This window comes from Mus caroli, unplaced genomic scaffold, assembly GCF_978045245.1.
Source record: "Mus caroli unplaced genomic scaffold, Mus_caroli_1 scaffold_14, whole genome shotgun sequence".
NCBI lineage: Eukaryota > Metazoa > Chordata > Mammalia > Rodentia > Muridae > Mus > Mus caroli.
The window spans coordinates 107238073-107257840 of NW_028227269.1; positions in this window are offsets into that span (position 1 = coordinate 107238073).

A 19768-nucleotide genomic window follows, 5' to 3' on the forward strand; every position below is an offset into this window, starting at 1 on the left:
CCAGCAAAACTCTCAATTACCATAGATGGAGAAACCAAGATATTCTATGACAAAACCAAATGTACACAATATCTCTCTACAAATCCAGCCCTACCAGTGCAAGGAGGGAAAACACCAGTGCAAGAGGGAAACTACACACTTGAAAAAACAAGAAAGTAATCTTTTAACAAACCCAAAAGAAAATAGCCACACAAACATATTTCTACCTCTAACAACAAAAATAACAGGAAGTAACAATCACTTTTCCTTAAGATTTCCTAACATCAATGGACTTCATTCCCCAATAAAAAGACATAGACCAACAGACTAGATTCGTAAACAGGACTCAACATTTTGCTACATACGGGAAATGCACCTCAGTGACAAAGACAGACACTACCTCAAAGTAAAAGGCTAGAAGAAAATTTCCAAGCAAGTACTCCCAAGAAACAAGCTGGGGTAGCCATTCTAATATCCAATAAAATAGACTTTCAACCAAATATCAAAAATGGAGAAGGATACTACATTCTCATCAAAGGAAAAACCCACCAAGATGAACTCTCAATTCTGAATATCTGTGCCCCAAATGCAACAGTACCCACATTTGAAAAACAAAAACAAAACAAAACAAAAACAAGAAAAAACAAAACAAATAAGCAAAACAAAACAAAACAAAAACCCTGAAGGTCAAAACACACATTGAACTTCACACAATAATAGTAGGAGACTTCAACACCCCACTCTAACCAATGGACAGCTCGTGGGAACAAACTACACAGAGATACAATGAAACTAATTGAAGTTATGAACCATATGGTCTTATAAGATATCTATAGAACATTTCACTCTAAAACAAAAGAATATACATTCCTTTCAGCACCTCATGGTACTGTCTCAAAAATTGACCATATAATTGAACACAAAACAAACCTCAACAGATACAAGCACATTGAATTAATCCCATCATTGAATTCTATCATACCAGGGACTAAGGCTGGCCTTTAATAACAACAACAACAACAAAAAACAACAGAAAACACATATACCCATAGAAGCTGAACAACTATCTATTCAATGATAACTTGGTCAGGGAAGAAATTAAGAAAGAAAGTAAAGACATTTCGAATTTAATGAAAATGAATGCACAACATAGCCAAACTTATTGGACACAATGAAAGCAGTCCGAAGAGGAAAACCCATAGCCCTGAGTGCCTCCATAAAGAAATTGGAGAGATCATATACTAGTAGCTTAACAGCACATCTGAAATCTCTAGAACAAAAAGAAGCAAATATACCCAAGAGGAGTAGATAGCAGGAAATAATCAAATTCAGGGCTGAAATCAACCAAGTAGAAACAAAGAGAACTATATGAAAAATCAACAAAACCAGGAGCTGGTTCTCTGAGAAAATTAACAAGATAGATAATCCCTTAGCTAACAAAGTAACAAGAGGGTACAGAGACAATTAACAAAATCAGAAATGATAAGGGGGAGATAACAACAGAAGCTGAGGAAATTAAAAAATAATCAGGTGCTACTACAAAAATCTACATTTAACAAAACTGAAAAATCTAGATGAAATGGATAATTTTCTTGACAGATACTAGGTGCCAAAGTTAAATCAGGATCAGATAAACCATCTAAAGCATCCCATAAGCCCTAAGAGAATAGAAGCAGTTATTAAAAGTCTCCTAACCAAAAAATGCTCAGGGCCAGATGGTATTAGTACAGAATTCTGTCAGACCTTTAAAGAAGACGTAATACTAATAATCTTCAAACTTTCCACAAAATAGAAAAAGAAGAAACACTACCTAATTCATTTTATGAAGGAACAGTTAGGCTGATACCTAAACCATACAAAGACCTAACAAAGAAAGAGAACTGCAGACAAATTTCCTTATGAATATCGATGCAAAAATACTCAACCAAATCCAAGAACAGATCAAAATGATCATTCATCATGATCAAGTAGGGTTCATCCCAGGGATGCAGAGATGGTTCAATATATGGAAATACATCAATGTAGTCCACTATTTAAACAAACCGAAAGAAAAAAAAAATCCCCACATGATTATCTCATTAGATGCTTAAAAAGCCTTTGACAAAACACAACACTCCTTCATGTTAAAAGTATTGGAAAGATCAACAATTCAAGGTCCATACATTAATATAATAAAAGCAATGCACAGCAAACCAATAGCCAACAGCAAACTAAAATGAGAGAAACTCAAAACAATATCATTAAAATCAGTGACAAGACAAGGCTGCCCACTCTCTCCCTACCTATTCAATATATACTCAAAATTCTAGGCAGAATAATTAGTCTACAGAAGGAGATAAAAGGGATACAAATTGGGAAGGAGGAAGTTAAGATATCATAACTTGCAGATGATATGATAGTGTACTGGCTAGTTTTGTGTCAACTTGACACAGCTGGAGTTATCACAGAGAAAGGAGCTTCAGTTGGGGAAATGCCTCCAAGAGATCCCATTGTAAGGCATTTTCTCAATTAGTGATCAAGTGAGGAGGTCCCCTTATGGGTGGTGCCATCTCTGGGCTGGTAGTCTTGGTTCTATAAGAGACCAAGCTGAGCAAGCCAGGGGAAGCAAGCCATTAAGAAACATCCCTCCATGGCCTCTGCATCAGCTCTGCTCCCTGACCTGCTTGAGTTCCAGTCCTGACTTCTTTCAGTGATGAACAGTAATGTGGAAATGTAAGCCAAATAAACCCTTTCCTTCCCAACTTGCTTCTTGGTCATGATGTTTGTGCAGGAATAGAAACTTTGACTAAGACAGTGATCAAGTGGAGAGGGTTCCTTGTGGGTGGTACCATCTCTGGTCTGGTAGTGTTGGGTTCTATAAGAGAGCAGGCTGAGCAAGCCAGTGGAGGCAAGCCAGTAAAGAACATCCCTCCATGGCCTCTGTATCAGCTCCTGCTTTTTGACCTACTCGAGTTCCAGTCCCGACTTCCTTTAGTGATGAACAGCAATGTGAAAATGTAAGCTGAATAACCCCCCCAACTGCTTCTTGGTCATGATGTTTGTGCAGGAATAGAAACCCTGACTAAGACAGATAGTACAAAACAACCCCAAAAATTCCACCAGAGAGCTCCTACAGCTGATAAACAACTTCAGCAAAGTGACTGGATATAAAATTAGCTCTAACAAATCTGTAGTCTTCATCTACTAAAAGGATAAATGGGCCGAAAAACAAATTAGGGAAATAACACCCTTATCAGTAGTCACAAATGATATAAAATATCTTGATGTTACTCTAACCAAGGAAGTGAAAGACAAGAACTTCAAGCCCTTGAAGAAAGAAATCTAAGAAGACCTCAGAATATGGAAAGATCTCCCATGCTCGTGGATTGGCAGGATTGCTTTTGGCCATCTTGCCAAAAGCAATCTACAGAGTCAATGCAATCCCCATCAAAATTCCAACTCTATTCTTCATAGCAATTATCAAATTCATTTGGAATAACAAAAAACCCAGGTTAGTGAAAACTATTCTCAACAATAAAGAACTTCTGGGGAAATCACCATCCCTGACTTTAAGCTGTACTATAGAGCAATAGTGATAAAACAGCATTGTAATGGTGGTACAAAGATAGGCAGGTAGATCAATGGATAGAACTGAAGACCCAGAAATGAACCCACACACCTATGGTCACTTGATCTTTGACAAAGGAGCTAAAATCTTCTGGTGGAAAAAAGACAGCATTTTCAACAAATGGTACTAGTTCAACTGGAGGTTAGAATGTATAAGAATACAAATTGATCCATTCTTATATCCTTGTACAAAGCTCAAGTCTAACTGCATCAAGGACCTCCACATAAAACCAGATACACTGAAAGTAATAGAAAAGAAAATGGGGAAGAACCTTGAATACATGGGCACAGGGTAAAATTTCCTGAACAGAACACCAATGGCTTATGCTCTAAGATCAAGAATCGACAAATGGGATCTCATAAAATTGCAAAACTTCTGTAAGGGAAAGGACACTGTCAATAGAACAAATGGCAACCCACAGATTGGAAAAAGATCTTTATCCACCCTACATCTGACAGAAGGCTAATATCCAATATATACAAAGAACTCAAGAAGTTAGACTCCAGAGAACCAAATAACCCTATTAGAAAAACAGGGTACAGAGGTAAACAAAGAATTCTCAACTGAGGAATACTGAATGGCTCAGAAACACCTAAAGAAATGTTCAACATCCTTAGTCATCAGGGAAATGTAAATCAAAATAACCCTGAGATTCCACCTCACAATAGTCAGAATGACTAAGATCAAAACCACAGGTGACATCATATGCTGGGGAGGAGGTGGAGAAACAAGAACACACCTCCATTGCTGGTGGGACTGCAAGCTGGTAAAAGACTTTGGAAAACAATCTGGTGGTTCCTGAGAAAATTGGTAATAGTTCTTCCTGAAGCTATACTACTCCTGGTCATATATCAAAAGATGCTCCAACATATAATAAGGACACATGCTCATCTATGTTCATCACAGCCTTATTTATAATAGCCAGAAGTTGGAAACAACCCAGATGTCCCTTAACAGAAGAATAGATATGAAAAATGTGATCCTTCATATGTATAAATATATATATATATATGTGTGTGTATGTATATGTGTGTGTGTATATATATGTATATATGTATATGTGTGTGTATATATGTATATGTATATACACACACACATACACACACACATACACACACACACATACACACACACACGGGGGAAACAAAGCCCCAACTAGGTGAAACCTTCAGTGCTAGAAATGGATTACATGTAGTTTAGCAGTTGGCTAATGGAGTCACATGGAAACTCCTTAGACAACTCAGGCTATTGTCAAGGCTGTTGCCTGCTCTCTGCAAACGGATGGTTAGGCCCTATTGCTGAGGACAACAACTACATATCTCACGGACCATGAAGTAGTTGAGCTGGTGTACAAGTAGAGCTTTCACCACTAATGACTTGTGTCCATGGTACTGGAAGATACCCTGCACACCTCCTGAGGAGATGGGTAGCCACCCCCACAACTACAAATCCCTCAGGCTACAGTGTTGAACTGCCTATGTAATATGCTGCTCCAACTATGTTGCAAAGGTTGTAGAAGGAACCAGCTGCTCTCTGATTGGAATTGAGGTTTATTCACTCCATGAGATGAAATCAATGCGTGATACTGTTTGGGTGGCCAAGAACTTGAGACTAGATAGAAGGCCATAGACCCAGTGGAAAACAAAATACTACTGTTCTGCTAAGGGAATGTAGCAATAAAATGACTTTTAACAGCATTCTGCTGTACTGTAGATCAGTGTTGCCTCGATCAGCATCAGAGAAAATTCCTCTTGCAGGAGATAAGGGCAAGTGCAGAGACCCACAACTAGAAGATGTGCAGAGAATGAGAGACCTTGGCATACTCAGTCCTAAGTTGGATGTCTTCACCAATCCCTCCCCTCTAGGCTCAAGGAATTCTGCGAAAGAGGAGTGGAAAGATTGTAAGATCCGGTGGGGATGAAAACACCAAGGAATTTGTGCCTTCCAGACACAAAAGAACAGATGCTCACATGAACTCGCAGAGACTCAGGGAGCACACACAGGACCTGCACAGATCTAAGCCAGATGGGGTCCCAGTGCTGATAGGGGAATAGACACTAGCCCCCATCTCTGTCCCAGAAGCTATCTCCAAATGTCAACCACTTGCGACGTAGAAGTTTTATCTCATGGAATCTTACTGGGTATAACAAACAAAGTATTGTTGGAGATGGTTTGTCTCATAATGCGTTGTTTGGAGATTTTTTTCCCCCTTAGTTGTTTTTTGTTTATCTATAATGGTTTCTGATTTTGTGGCTTTGTGGATGTGCGTTTATGTCTTTCTTGTAAGTTTTCTGTTTTTTGTTTGTTTATTTTTTTCTTTTCTCTGTATATCTGTTTGCTTTGTTTTATTTTGGTTTGTTTTTTTTTTAATTGGCCTGCTTGTTTGAGAGAGAGGAGAAAGAGAGAGAGAGAGAGAGAGAGAGAGAGAGAGAGAGGAATTAAATTAGGTGGGGAGAGAAATGGGGAGAAGGAATGGGGAGAATCTGGAAATAGGTAAGGAAGGGACAACGTGATCAAATATATGAAAAAATTTATTTTTAATTTTAAAAAGTTAACAGAAATAGTAGAAGTAAACAACATCATAGATCAAACCTAACAGATACCTATGAACATTCCATCTAAACACTAGAGAGTACATATTCTTCTCAGCAGCCCCTAAAATGCTGGCTAGTACATGTTGGTGCAATTTTTTAAAGCTATTTTACTGGGTTCTTATATCTACTACCCTTCCAACCCTTATCCCGCCCCAATTTCTTCCAACTCCCTAACACTAGGTAGGAGAAAAAGAAAGGGGGTATAGATCTCTTTAGACGACTTCCTGCTGGTTAGGAATGTTGGTTTCCTTGGGACAAGTCCAGTTTTTTCTTCTATCCAGTTTCTTCTTCTCATCTCTTTGCACATGACCACTTGACAAGCTGCAACAAAAGCAAGCAGGAGCAGCAACAGGGACAACAGTGGGGACAGGATAGCAGTGGGAATAGCAGCGGGGACATCAGTAGCCTTCACAGGCCTTCTTGGGACTCTTCCATTTATACCTCCAGAGTCCTCAGAATTAAACTATCCACAGCTGGCAATATCACACCCTGGCTAACGCCCGAGGCAAATCATAATCACCTGCTTTGAAGCAGTTTCTTATCTCACACCTGGGATTAAAACAAAAACATATTCACACAACATAACTGGGTTTTTACAGAAACCAAAATTCCCACTACATTTCCCCTTTTAATCCAATAAATAGCCTTTTCTCTATCAATAATAAGCTTTATATAATAAGAACAATTATGAGAACAACCAAGTGCAAGTTATATTTACAGTATTCAGCCCATATGTATTTGACAACTTCAGAGAAAGTACTCCACTATCTATCTTATCCAAAGTTTTGTACCTAAATCAGTTTCATATCATAACTTGCATTTATCAACCTAAAAACATCTTTTTAGACCCTAAAACATTTTTTACATCCTAAACAACTTAAGCTTTTATGTCTTTAGTCTTTAGTAAGGAAAACTGTAAGACTATAACTATCTAGTCTTCAACCTCATCAGAGACCTGAGAAGGACAAATATTACCACAGTAAACAGGAAGCGCAGAGCAAGCAGCTTCTAAAACTGTAGAAATGACAGACTGTTGGCTGCCTGGACAGTCACCCGAGGCTCCTCTGTATCACTGGGGCAGCCAATCTTTGGCCAACAGGCCCATAAAATCTGACAGATTTTTCTGTGAAGCAGAAAATATGATGGGCTAGCCAACCTCATCTCTGCAAATTGGACAGTCGACTTTCCAGTGTCCTGCTTGTCTACAGTTTGGACAGCTTGCTGTCAGCAGTTGGGGTAAGGGCAGGGTTTTGCCCAGTAGCTACATGTGGAGGTTCTTCGATGCCTATCATCTTCTTTGAAGTAGATTGGGGTGCTGCCAGGAGCTGATGTGTCTCTCTGTCAGAAAAGTATCTCATTATTAAAACATCTTAAATGCCATATTCATCCTTTAGATCTCTGAAGTGTTTGAAGACTATCTTTCTATCAATAGTTTATCTGAGTAGACAAACATTTCTAGCTATTTATTATCTGCTTAACTTTGAAAACATATTCAAGAAACTAAATAAAGCTTATTTGTGTAATTAACTAAGGTAGTACCTAACGAGACTACAAGTAAAATTATTTATAGGTGACTATTAAGGCGCATATCTTAATTATCCAAACAGTTTGCAATAGTAGCTTCTCTCTCTCTCTCTCTCTCTCTTTATTTCTTTCTTTTTCTTTAGATATTTTCTTTATATACATTTCAAATGCTTGAGATTCCACTTCACACCAGTCAGAATGGCTAAGATCAAAAATTCAGGTGACAGCAGATGCTGGCGAGGATGTGGAGAAAGAGGAACACTTCTCCACTGCTGGTGGGATTGCAAACTTGTACAACCACTCTGGAAGTCAGTTTGGAGGTTCCTCGGAAAACTGGACATAATACTACCCAAAGATCCAGCAATACCTCTCCTGGGCATATACCCAGAAGAAGTTCCAACTGGTAATAGTAGCTTTTCATAAGACTAGAAGTTTATATTAAATTTTAAAATGAGTTACATATACATAAAACATTAATCAAGAATTGAACATAAGAAGCCTGGTGTGGTGACTCACACCTTTAATCCTAGCACTCGGGATGCAGAAGCAGGCAGATTTCTGAGTTCGAGGCCAGCCTGGTCTACAAAGTAAGTTCCAGGACAAGGGCTATACAGAGAAACCCTGTCTTGAAAAAAAAAAAAAAAAAAAAGAATTGAAAAAAGAATCTTAAATTTCTATATATACATTAATCCATGCCAATGTAAAATATTCAAGACTTGTTGCTTTCTTAGTCTAAAAGCAGATTATCATTGTACCCAACACTTTCAGATCAGTGTTTTTTATCATTCATTTTTTGTTGTTTTAATAACTTAATAATTCTTGGGTGCTCTTGTTTGAAATGGTTAGTCCCTCACGCTAGGGCCCCAAACTGTTTCCTGACAGCAAGGGATTGTCTTCTGTGTCCCTCCTTGGCCTGCACTGGACTGTCCAATGATGCCCCTCACCACAAAGTCTGCAACCCCGGGAAGCAGGCTTTGGGCTTTCTTTAGGGGAACCCATCGCTACCAGAAGTGCTTATTTTGGGCTAGTGTCCACATATCAGTGAGTGCATACCATGTGTGTTCCTTTGCGACTGGGTTACCTCATTCAGGATGATATTTTCTAGTTCTATCCATTTGTCTTAGAATTTTACAAATTCATCATTTTTAATAGCCGAGTAGTACTCCATTGTGTAAATGTACCACATTTTCTGTACCCATTCCTCTGTCAAAGGACATCTGGGTTCTTTCCAGCTCCTGGCCTTAAAAATAGGGATGCTATGAACATAGGGGAGCCTGTGTCCTTATTACACGTTGAAGCATCTTTTGGGTATATTCCCAGGAGTGGTATAGCTGGGTCCTCAGGTAATACTATGTCTAATTTTCTGAGAAACCACCAAACTGATTTCCAGAGTGGTTGTACCAGCTTACATTCCCACCACCAGTAGAGGAGTGTTCCTCTTTCTCCACATCCTTGCCAGCATCTGCTGTCACCTGAGTTTTTGATGTTAGACATTCTGAATGGTGTGAGGTGGAATCTCAGGGTTGTTTTGATTTGCATTTCCCTGATGATTAAAAATGTTGAACATTTCTTTAAGTGCTTCTCAGCCATTTGATATTCCTCACTTGAAAATTCTTTGTTTATCTCTGTACCCCATTTTTAATAGGGTTATATGGTTTTCTAGAGTCTACCTTCTTGATTTATTTGTATATATTGTATATTAGCCCTCTATCAGATATAAAACTGGTAAAGATCTCTTCCCAATCTGTTGGTTGCCTTTTTGTCTTCTTGATAGTGTCCTTTGCTTTAGAGAAGTTTTGCAATTTTATGAGGTCCCATTTGTTGATTCTTGATCTTACAGCACAAGCCATTGAGGTTCTGTTCAGGAAGTTTTCCCCCGTGCTCATATGTTTGAGGCTCTTCCCCACTTTTTCCTCTATAAGTTTCAGTGTATCTGGTTTTATGTGGAGTTCCTTGATCCACTTGGACTTGAGCTTTGTACAAGGAGATAAGAATGGGTCAATTTGCATTCTTCTACATGCTGACTCCAGTTTAGCCAGCACCATTTGTTTAAAAATGATGTCTTCAATTTCTTTCTTCAGAGACTTGAAGTTCTTGTCATATAGATCTTTCACTTGCTTGGTTAGAGTCACACCAAGGTATGTAATATTGTTAGTGGCTATGGTGAAGGGTGTTATTTCTCTAATTTCTTTCTCAGCCAGTTTATTCTTTAAGTAGAGGAAGGCTACAGATTTGTTAGAGTTAATTTTATATCCAGTCACATTGCTGAAGTTATTTATCAGCTTTAGTAGTTCTCTGGTAGAATTTTGGGGGTCACCTAAGTATACGATCATATTATCTGCAAATAGTGATATTTTGACTTCTTCTTTTCCAAATTTTATTCCCTTAACTTCCTTTTGTTGTCTAATTGCCCTAGCTAGAACTTCAAGTACTATGTTAAATAGACAGGGAGAGAGTGGGCAGCCTTGTCTAGTCCCTGATTTTAGAGGAATTGCTTCAAGTTTTTCTTATTTACCTTGATGTTGGTTACTGGTTTAGTGTATATTGCTTTTACTATGTTTAGGTATGGGCCTTGAATTCCTGATCTTTACAAGACTTTCAACATGAAGGGATGCTGGATTTTGTCAAATCTTTTTCAGCATTTAATGTTTTTTTTTTTCTTTGAGTTTGTTTATGTAGTGGATTACGTTGATGGATTTCCGTATATTGAACCATCCCTGCATCCCTGGGATGAAGCCTACTTGATCATCGTGAATGATTGTTTTGATGTGTTCTTGGATTTGGTTGGCAAGCATTTTATTGAGTATTTTGGCATCCATGTTCTTATATAAGGGAGATTGGTCCGACATTCTTATTTCGTTTGGCCTTTGTGTGGTTTAAGTATAAGCGTAATTTTGGCTTCACAGAATGAATTGGGTAGTGCACCTTCTGTTTCTATTTTGTGGAATAGTTTGAAGAGCATTGGTATTAGGTCTTCTTTAAAGGTCTGATAGAATTCTACACTAAATCCTTCTGGTGCTGGGCTTTTTTTTTTTTTTTTGGTTGGGAGACTATCAATGACTGTTTCTATTTCTCTAGGGGTTATGGGACTATTTAGATGGTTTTTCTGAACCTGATTAAACTTTGGCAACTTGTGTCTAAAAAATTGTCCATTTCATCTAGATTTTCCAATTTAGTTGAGTATAAACTTTTGTAGAAATATCTGATGATTTTTTTAATTTCCACAGTTTCCATTGTTATGTTTCCATTTTCATTTCTGATGTTATTAATGTGCATAATGTCTCTGTGTCCTCTGATTAGTCTGGCTAAGGGAAGCTTTGCAATTTTATGATGTCCCATTTGTTGATTCTTGATCTTATAGCACAAGCCATTGGTGTTCTGTTCAGGACACAATCTATCTTGATGATTTTTCTCAAAGAACCAGCTCCTGGTTTTGTTGATTCTTTTTATAGTTCATTTTGTTTCTGCTTGGTTGATTTCAACCCTGAGTTTGATTATTTCCTGCCATCTACTCCTCTTGACTGTCTTTGCTTCTTCTTGTTCTAGAGCTTTCAGGTGTGCTGTCAAGCTGCTAGTGTAAGCTCTTTGCAGTTTCTTTTTGGAGGCACTTAGAGCTATGAGATTTCCTGTTAGCATTGCTTTCATTGTGTCCCATAAGTTTTGGTATGATGTGTCTTCATTTCATTAAATTCTAAAACGCCTTTAATTTCTTTCTTTCTTTTTCTCTTCCTTCCTTCCTTCCTTCCTTCCTTCCTTCCTTCCTTCCTTCCTTCCTTCCTTCCTTGACCAAATTATTATTGGGTAGAGTCTGCATGTCTCCATGTGTATGTGTGTTTTCTATTGTTTTTGTTGGTATTTACGACCAGCTTTATTCTGTGGTGATCTGATAGGGTGCATGGGATTATTTCAATCTTCTGGTATTTGTTGAAGCCTGTTGGTGGCCAATTATATGGTCAATTTTGGATAAAGTACCATGAGGTTCTGAGAAGAAAGTATATTCTTTTGCTTTAGGATGAAATGTTCTATAAACATCTATTAGTTACATTTGGTTCATAACTTCTGTTAGTTTCACTGTGTCTCTGTGCCCTTTCATTTGAAGCATAAATGTTCACAATTGAGAGTTCATCTTGGTAGTTTTTCCTTTGACCACTATGCAGTCTCCTTCCTCATCCTTTTTGATAACTTTTGATTGAAAGTCAATTTTATTTGATATTAGAATGGCTACTTCATTTGCTTGAAAAATTGTTTTCCAACCTTTTATTCTGAGGTACTGTATGTCTTTGTCACTGAAGTGAGTTTCCTGTATGCAGCAAAATGCTGGGTCCTGTTTACATATCCAGTCTGTTAGTCTATGTCTTTTTATCAGGAAATTGATTCCATTGATGATAAGAGATATTAAGGAAAAGGGATTGTTACTTCCTGTTATTTTTGTTATTAGAGGTGGAATTATGTTTGTGTGGCTATCTTTTTTTGGTTTTGTTGAAAGACTACTTTCTTGCTGTTTCTAGGATGTAGTTTCCCTCCTTGTGTTGGTGTTTTCCATCCATTATCCTTTGTAGGGCTGGATTTATAGAAAGGCATTGTATAAATTTGGTTTTGTCGTGGAATATCTTGTTTTCTCCATCTATGATAATTGAGAGTTTTGTTGGGTATAGTACTCTGAGCTGGCATTTATGTTTTCTTATGATCTGTATGACATCTGCCCAGGATCTTCTGGCTTTTGTAGTCTCTGGTGAGAAGTCTGGTGTAATTCTGAAAAGCCTGACTTCATATGTTCCTTGACATTTTTCCCTTACTACTTTTAATATTTTTTATTTAATGCATTTGGTGTTTTTGATTATGATGTGATGGGAGGAATTTCTTTTCTGGTCCAGTCTATTTGGAGTTCTGTAGCCTTCTTGTGTGTTCATGGGCATTTCTTTCCTTAAGTTAGGGAAGTTTTCTTCTATAATTTTGTTGAAGATATTATTTACTGGCCCTTTAAGTTGGGAATCTTCGTTCTCTTCTATACCTATTATCCTTAGGTTTGGTCTTCTCATTGTGTCCTGAATTTCCTGGATGTTTTGGTTTAGGAGCTTTTTGCATTTTGCACTTTCTTTGACTGTTGTGTCAATATTTTCTAAGGTATCTTCTGCCCCTGAGATTCTCTCTTCTATCTCTTGTATTCTGTTGGTGATGCTTGCATTTATGACTTTTAATTTCTTTCGTAGGTTTCCTAACTCCAGAGCTGTTTCCCTTTGTGACTTCTTTATTGTTTCCATTTCCATTTTTAGATCTTGGATGGATTTGTTCATTTCCTTCACCTGTTTGATTGTGTTTTTCTGTAATTTTTTAAGGGATTTTTGTGTTTCCTCTTTAAGAGCTTCTACCTGTTTACCTGTATTCTCCTGTATTTCTTTAAGAGAGTTTTTTATGTCTTTCTTAAAGTCCTCCATCATCATCATCATGAGAAGTGACTTTTGATCTGAATCTTGGTTTTCCGCTGTGATGGTGTATCTAGGACTTGCTATGGTGGTAGAATTGGGTTCTGATGATGCCAAGTAATCTTGGTTTCTGTTGCCTCCTGCCATTGATTATCTCTAGTTCTCCCTGTCTTTGCTATATCTGATTGGAGCCTGTCCTTCAGTCCTGGTTGAGTCAGAACTCCTCAGAGTTCAGCTGTCTTTGTGATCCTGTGATTCCAGGATACTGTGATACTGAGATTCTGGGTGTGTCAGAGTTCTTGGGAGTCAAGCAGCCTCTGAGACCCTGAGATCTTAGTGTGACTAAGCTCCTGGGATCCTGGGATCCTAGGATCCTGGACATGCTAGAGAGCCTGGGAGTGGAGCCTCCTCTGTGGCCTGTGGGACTGGCCACCAAGTTGGTGCCCAAGGTAGACCACTACCTACCAGAAGGAACTCAAGCCACTGGTTGGGCAGGGTTCCTGGGTTCCTGGATCCTGCTGGTCCCAGTTACTCCACTTGGTGTTCAAACAGAGGTTGTGTTCTCCTCACTCTTGATCCTAAGATCCCAGGTGTGCTAGAGCACATGGGAGTGCAGCCTTCTCTGGGGGCTGTGAGACTGGCCTCTGAGTTCATACCCAAGGTAGACCAGCACAGACAAGACACCCAAACCCAGTAAATTCATTCTTAAACTATTTCACAAACTAAAAAGAAAAGGATGCTTTAAGTCATTTTATTACATTGATACTAAAACCAGATAAAGACAAAACAGAGAGTTACAGATCAACTCACATATGGATCTAGTTACAAAAGTTTGTTATGAAGTATTTATAGTCTGAATTCGTGAACTCATAAAAAATTGCCCATCATTATCAAGTCAGTTTTATCTTGGAGATGACACAATAGTTCAACGTATAAATCAACAAATGAAATCAACTACACAAGTAGACTCAAGGGTAAAAACCACATGGTCATCTCATTAAATGCAGAAAAGGCCTTTGTGAAAATACAAAATGCCAGCAGGACAAATGTCCAAAGGAGACTAGGGATACATGAGACATATTTCAACATAAGAAGGGTAACATACAACCTGAAGGCAACATCATGCTAAATGAAGAGAAAGGAGAAGCAATTCTACTAGATGAACAAGACATGGTGCTCACTCTCTCTACACCTGTTCAATATAGCACTTGTATCTTTTCCTAGAGCAGTAAGTCAAGAGGAGATAAAGGAGAATATCCCCTGGAAAGGGAATGGTCAAAGCATCTTATTTGTAGATGGTAAGATTCCATACATTAAAATCTCTTAAGACCATACCAGAAAAACTTCAACAGCTGATAAATACTTTCACAAGAGTAGCAGGATAAGATCTTCCTTCTGAGCCCAGCAGAGGCTGCTAAGGGCTCCAGAGTGCTCACCACGCTGCAGGACCTTGGGATCACCTTAGGAACATGGATGAGTGCAACACAACATCAGCTTCAAAGAATCTCAGAGGGTCTTGTGCCTGCAGAAACAGGGACAAAGGAACCAGAGCCTGGGATCCATTCAGGTCGGGGCCAGCCCTGCCATCTTCTGTGTGAACCCAGCTGAGGGCATCTAGGGCACCAGAGGACTCTCCTTGCAACAGGACCCCTAGCACATCCAAAACCTCCTGATCACCTGAGAGCGAGTGGGTGATAGAAGCAACAGAGCTTCTTGGTCAGGGTCCCTTCAGGCCTTCATCCTCAGCCAGGAGGCGGAGCTGAGACCCAGACCCCTGGACACATTCCTTGCCAGAGGAAAGTCAGCCTACAGTGAGGGTTCTGACCACAGAACTCAGGAGGTGGATCAGAGCTCCAGACTGCTGGACACCTGCCCTGCAAGAGGAGAGATTGCCTGCAGAGAGTGCTCTGACCACTGGAACTCAGGTGAGAGTTGGATTTCAAGGAGTGCTGACAGAGGCTAACAGAATCACAGGAGGATCAGGCTCCAACCAGAGACAGCTTGATCATTAACACCAGAGAGTTCCAGATGGCGAAAGGCAAACGTAAGAATCTTACTAACAGAAACCAAGAACAGTGGGGATCATCAAAACCCAGTACGCCCACCACAATGAGTCCTGGATACCCCAGCACACCCGAAAAGCAAGACGCGGATTTAAAATCACATCTCATGATGGTGGTAGAAGATTTAAAGAGGGGCATTAATAACTCACTTAAAGAAATACAGGAGAACAGTGCTAAAGGGGTAGAAGCCCTTAAAGGGGAAGCACAAAAATCCCTCAAGGAATTACAGGAGAACACTGCTAAACAGGTAGAAGTCCTTAAAGAACTACAGGCAAACACTGCTAAACAGGTAGAAGAAACATAAAATCCCTTAAAGAATTACAGGAAAACACAACCAAACAGGCGATGGAATTGAACAAAACCATCCAAGATCTAAAAATGAAAGTGGAAACAATGAAGAAAACCCAAAGGGAGACAACTCTGGAGATAGAGACCCTAGGAGAGAAATCAGGAACCATAGATGTGAGCGTCAGAAACAGAATGCAAGAGATGAAGAGAGAATCTCAGGTGCATAAGATTCTATAGGGAACATGGACACATGTATCAAAGAAAATGCAAAATGCAAAAAGATCCTAACTCAAAACATCCAGGAAATTCAGGACACAATGAGAAGACCAAATCTACAGATAATGGGAGTAGATGAGAATGAAGATATTCAACTTAAAGGCCCAGCAAATATCTTCAACAAAATTATAGAAGAAAACTTCCCATACCTAAAGAAAGAGATGCCCATGAACATACAAGAAGCCTACAGAACTCCAAATGGACTGGACCAGAAAAGAAATTCCTCCTGACACATAATAATCAGAACAACAAATGCACTAAATAAAGATAGAATATTAAAAGCAGTAAGGGAAAACAGTCAGGTAACATATAAAGGCAGGCCTATTAGAATTACTCCAGACTTCTCACCAGAGACTATGAAAGCTAGAAGATCCTGGACAGATGTTATACAGACACTAAGAGAACACAAATGCCAGCCCAACCTACTATACCCAGTAAAACTGTCAATTACCATAGATGGAGAAACCAAAGTATTCCATGAAAAACCAAATTCACACAATATCTTTCCACGAATCCAGCCCTTCAAAGGATAATAAAGGGAAAACACCAACACAAAGATGGAAACTACACCCTAGAAAAAGCAAGAAAGTAATCCTTTGACAAAACTAAAAGAAGACAACCACAAGAACAGATTCCCAACTTTAACAACAAAAATGACAGGAAGCAACAATTACTTTTCTCTGATTTCTTTTAACATCAATGGACTCAATTCCCCCAATAAAAAGACACAGACTAACAGACTGGCTATAAAAACAGGACCTAACATTCTGCTGCTTACAGGAAACCCACCTCAGGAATAAAGACAGACACTACCTCAGAGTAAAAGGTTAGAAAAAATTTTTCCAAGCAAATGGTCTGAAGAAACAAGCTAGAGTAGCCATTCTAATATCGAATAAAATCGACTTCCAACCCAAAGTTATCAAAAAAGACGAGGGGCACTTTATACTCATCACAGGTAAAAGCTTCCAAGATGAACTCTCAATTCTAAATATCTATGCTCCAAATGCAAGGGCAGCCACATTAAAGAAACTTTAGTAAAGCTCAAAGCACACATTGCACCTCACAAAATAATAGTGGGAGACTTCAACACCCCACTCTCACCAATGGACAGATCCTGGAAACAGAAAATAAACAGAGACACATGGACACTAACAGAAGTTATGGAACAAATGGATTTAACAGATGTCTAGAGAACATTTCATCCTAAAACAAAAGTATATACCTTCTTCTCAGCACCTCATGGTACCTCCTCCAAAATTGACGATATAATTGGTCACAAACCAGGCCTCAACAGATACAAAAATATTGAAATTGTCCCATGCATCCTATCAGATTGCCATGGACTAAGGCTGATCTTCAATAACAACATAAATAATAGAAAGCCAACATTCACGTGGAAACTGAACAACCCTCTACTCAATGATACCTTGGTCAAGGAAGCAATAAAGAAAGAAATTAAAGACCTTTTAGAGTTTAATGAAAATTAAGCCACAATATACTCAAACTTATAGGACACAATGAAGGCAGTCCTAAGAGGAAAACTCATAGCCCTGAGTGCCTCCAAAAAGAAACTAGAGAGAATATACACTAACAGTCTGACAGCACACGTAGAAGCTCTAGAACAAAAGAAAGCAAATTTACACAAGAGGAATGGACAGCAGGAAATAATCAAACTAGGGCAGAAATCAACCAAGTGGTAACAAAAAGAACTATACAAAGAATCAACCAAACCAAGAGCTTGTTCTTTGAGAAAATCAACAAGATAGATAAACCCTTAGCTAGACTGACTAGAGGGCACAGGGACAGTATCCTAATTAACAAAATCAGAAATGAAAAAGGAGACATAACAAGAGATCCTGAGGAAATCCAAAACATCACCAGATCCTACTACAAAAGGCTATACTAAACAAAACTGGAAAACTTGGATAAAATGGACAACTTCCTAGACAGATACCAGGCACCAAAATTAAATCAGGATCAGATTAATGATCTAAACAGTCCCATTTTCCCTATAGAAATAGAAGCAGTCATTAATAGTCTCCCAACCAAAAAAAAGCCCAGGACCAGATGGGTTTAGTGCAGAGTTCTATCAGACCGTCAAAGAAGACCTAATTCCAACTCTCCTCAAACTATTCTACAAAATAGACAGAAGGTACTCTATCCAATTCATTCTATGAAGCCACAATTACTCTGATACCTAAACCACACAAAGATCCAATGAAGAAAGAGAACTTTAGACCAATTTCCTTTATGAATATGCATGCAAAAATACTCAATAAAATCCTCCCAAACCAAATCCAAGAACACATCAAAATGATCATCCATCATGACCAAGTAGGCTTCATCCCAGGGATGCAGGGATGGTTTAATATATGGAAATCCAGCAACATAGTCCACTATATAAACAAACTCAAAGACAAAAACCACATGATCATCTTGTTAGATGCTGAGAAAGCATTTGTCAAAATCCAACACCCCTTCATGATAAAAGTCTTGGGAAGATCAGGAATTCAAGGCCCATACCTAAACATAATAAAAGCAATCTACAGCAAACCAATAGCCAACATCAAAGTAAATGGTGAGAAACTGGAAGCAATCCCACTAAAATCAGGGACTAGACAAGGCTGCCCACTTCCTCCCTACCTATTCAATATAGTACTTGAAGTCCTAGCCAGAGCAATTTGGACAACAAAGGGAGATCAAGGTGATACAAATTGGAAAGGAAGAAGTCAAAATATCACTTTTTGCAGATGATATGATAGTATATATAAGTGACCCTAAAAATTCCATCATTGAACTCCTAAACCTGATAAACAGCTTCAGTGTAGTAGCTGGATATAAAATTAACTCAAACAAATCAGTGGCCTTTCTGTACACAAAGGATAAACAGGCTGAGAAAGAAATTAGGGAACCAACACCCTTCACAATGGTCACAAATAATATAAAATACCTTGGTGTGACTTTAACTAAGAAAGTGAAAGATCTGTATGACAAGAACTTCAAGTCTCTGAAGAAAGAAATTGAAGAAGATCTCAGAAGATGGAAAGATCTCCCATGCTCATGGATTGGCAGGATTAATATAGTAAAAATGGCTATCTTACCAAAAGCAATCTATGGATTCAATGCAATCCCCATCAAAATTCCAACTCAATTCTACACTGAGTTAGAAAGGGCAATTTGCAAATTCATCTGGAATAACAAAAAACCTAGGATAGCAAATAGTATTCTCAACAATAAAAGAACCTCTGGGGGAATCAGCATGCCTGACCTCAAGGTGTACTACAGAGCAATTGTGATAAAAACTGCATGGTACTGGTACAGCAATAGATAGGTAGATCAATGGAATAGAATTGAAGACCGAGAACCCACACACTTATGGTCAACTGATATTTGACAAGGGAACTAAAACCATCCAGTGAAAAAAAAGACAGCATTTTCAACAAATGATGCTGGCACACTGGCAGTTATCATGTAGAAGAAAGCGAATTTATCCACTCTTATCTCCTTGTACAAAGCTCAAGTCTAAGTGGATCAAAGACCTCCACATAAAACCAGAGACACTTAAACTTATAGAGGAGAAAGTGGGGAAAACTGTCGAAGATATGGGCACAGGGGAAAATTTTTTAAACAGAACAGCAATGGCCTGTGCTATAAGATCAAGAATTGACAAATGGAACCTCATAAAATTGCAAAGCTTTTGTAGGGCAAAAGATACTGTCAATAAGACAAAAATCCCACCAACAGATTGGGAAAGAATTTTTACCAATCCTAAATCTGATAGGGGACTAATATCAAATATATACAAAGGGCTCAAGAAGCTGAACTCCAGAAATTCAAATAACTCCATTAAAAATGGGTACAGAGCTAAACAAAGAATTCTCAACTGAGGAATACCGAAGGGCTGAGAAGCACTTGAAAAAAATGTTCAACATCCTTAATCATCAGGGAAATGAAAATCAAAACAACCCCGAGGTTTCACCTCACACCAGTCAGAATGGATAGGATCAAAAATTC